The sequence below is a fragment of the Myotis davidii genome, unplaced genomic scaffold (genome assembly GCF_000327345.1).
Source record: "Myotis davidii unplaced genomic scaffold, ASM32734v1 scaffold163, whole genome shotgun sequence".
In the NCBI taxonomy this organism is placed as follows: Eukaryota; Metazoa; Chordata; class Mammalia; order Chiroptera; family Vespertilionidae; genus Myotis; species Myotis davidii.
The window spans coordinates 112,183-115,141 of NW_006295056.1; positions in this window are offsets into that span (position 1 = coordinate 112,183).

A 2,959-nucleotide genomic window follows, 5' to 3' on the forward strand; every position below is an offset into this window, starting at 1 on the left:
GCAATATAGCAGGATACAATAATAAAACCAAGAAATCTATGGCATTTCCATAGTGAACTTACAGAAAGAGAGACTAAAAAGCAATCCCATTTACCATCACACCAAAAAAATTAAGATACATAGGAATAAACTTAACTAAGGAGGTAAAAGACTTATATGTGAAAAACTACAGGACACTGAAAAAAGAGATAGAGGAAGACATAAACAGATGGAAGAACATACTGTGTTCATGGATTGGTAGCATCAACATTATCAAAATGTTCATATTACCCAAAGTAATCTATAAATTCAATGCAATCCCCATTAAATTACCAACGGCATATTTCACAGATCTAGAACGAATGCTCAAAAAATGCATCTGGAAGAAAAAAAGACTTTGAATAGCTGCAGCAAGCCTGAGAAAGAAGAACAAAGTAAGTGGAATCTCAATACCAGATATCAAGCTGTATTACAAAGCCACTGTTCATAAAACAGCATGATACTGGCACAAGAACAGACATATAGATCAATGGAATAGAATAGAGACCCCAGAAATCGACCCAAATCACTATGCCCAATTAATATTCGACAAAGGAGGCAACAGCATACAATGGAGTCAAGACAGTCTCTAAAAACTACCCTACCACAAAGAAGTTGCAATAAAGACATTTTCAGACAAACAAAATCTTGGAGTACTTGGCAACAGCAGATTTGACTACAAGATATGTTTAAAAGATTACTTCAGGACAAAGAAAAATAATTCTACATGAAAAAATGGAACTGCAGATATAAATGAAAAATCAGTAGAAATGGTAAAATATGTGTGTTAATATAAACGAGTTAGATTTGTACACAATGTATTGTCGAGTTTTAAATAAATCAATATTTTTATATAGCAGTCTCAGGAAGACAATGATCCATACTCTGATTTCTAGGGCAACAAAATATAGAATGGTGAAAGAATGTAGAACCAACTTTTTGATAGAAGAAAAAAAGTAGAATAATAAAAATTTAATCTAATAGTAAAGGAAGACTAGAATGTCCGGCTGATCCCACTTCTAGGAATAGACCATAACAAACCTGAAACACCAATCAGAAAGAATGTAGCCCTATGTTCATAACAGCACAATTTACAGTAGCTGAGATCTGGAAACAGCCCATCAGTAGATAAGCGGATAAAAAAGCTGTGGTACATTTACAACATGGAATTCTATGCAGCAGTAAAAAAGAAGGGTCTCTTACCCTTTGAGACAGTATGGAGGGACCTGAAGAACATCATGAAAAGAAATAAGCCAGTCAGAGAAAGACAAGCATCACATTATCTCACTCATATGTGGAATCTAATGAACAAAATAAACTGATGGACAAAATAATTCCAGAGACATAGAAGCATGAAATAGACTGTCAAATCTCAGAGGGATGGCAGGGGAGGGTGAGTGGGTGGGAATAGATCAACCAAAGAACTTGTATGCACATATGCATAACTCATGGACACAGATAATCATACAATAGTGTGGTGAAAGCCTGGGGCAGAGAGTGAGGCAGGCTATAAGGGGTCAATGGGGGGAAAAAGGGGGACATGTAATACTTTCAACAATAAAGATTTTTTTAAATGAAAAAATTAATCTAAAGGAAGATGAATGTCAGGCTAAATAAAATAAAACAAATGCTATTTCAAGAAATATAACCCAAAATGGTTGAAAGTAAAAGGGTGGAGGAAGATATGTCATCCAAACACTAATGAAAAAAAGTTATTGTAGCTTTACCAAAATCAGAAAAAGAAGACTTTCAGACAAGAAGCTTATAAATGATAAATATATCTCAAATTATAAAAGAGGCAATCCAATTGGGAGATATAAAATTTTTAAAATATAAATACTAAAAATCCTAACTTCTAATAATATCAAATAAACAAAAGATGACAAACTAAATTAAGAAATACACAAATCCTCTACTATAACAAAAAGTTTTAATATATCTCATTCAGTGGATATTAGAACAAACTGGAAGAAAATTAGTAAAGATATAGAAGGTCTGAATGATACAACGAATAAACATGACCTAATTGACATATATAGCACACTCCCCCAATGATATTAGAATTAACATTCTTTTAAAGTACCTGTGGAACTTTAACCAAAATTGACAGAGTGCTGCACCATAAAGAAATCAGTCACTATAGATTTTCTGACCCCATGTAACTGAACTACAAATAAACAATTAACATATAACTAGTAAAATTTACCTGCATGGAAATAATAGCATAGGTCAATAAGAATATTAATTCCTCCCTTGCTTTTATTTATTTTCTTTTTTGTTGTTTTTTTCTGTTTTTTTTAAATTTTATTTTATTGCTTAAAATATTACAAAGAGTAGTACATATGTCTCCTTTTTCCCCCCACTGATCTTCCCCCGGCTTCCCCTACTCCCCAGTATTTTGCATCCATTGGTTATGCTTATATGCATGCATACAAGTCCTTCGGTTGATCTCTTACCTCCCCCTCCCTAGCCTTCCCACTGTAGTTTGATAGTCTGTTCGATGCTGCTCTTCCTCTGTATATAATTTTGTTCATCAGTTTATAATGTTCTTTATTATCCATAATTGAGTGAGATCATGTGGTATTTTTCTTTCATTGACTGGCTTGTTTCACTTAGCATAATGCTCTCCAGTTCCATCCATGCTGTTGCAAATGGTAAGAATTCCTTCTTATATTACAGCAGTGTGGTATTTCACTGTGTAGATGTACCACAGTTTTCTAATCCACACATCTGCTGATGGGCACTTAGGCTGTTTCCAGATCTTAGCTATGGTAAATTGTGCTGCTATGAACATAGGCAGTGATGGCGAACCTATGACATGCGAACTCATTTTTTTGGTTGATTTTTATTTGTTAAATGGCATTTAAATATATAAAATAAATATCAAAAATATGTCTTTGTTTTACTATGGTTGCAAATATCAAAAAATTTCTATATGTGA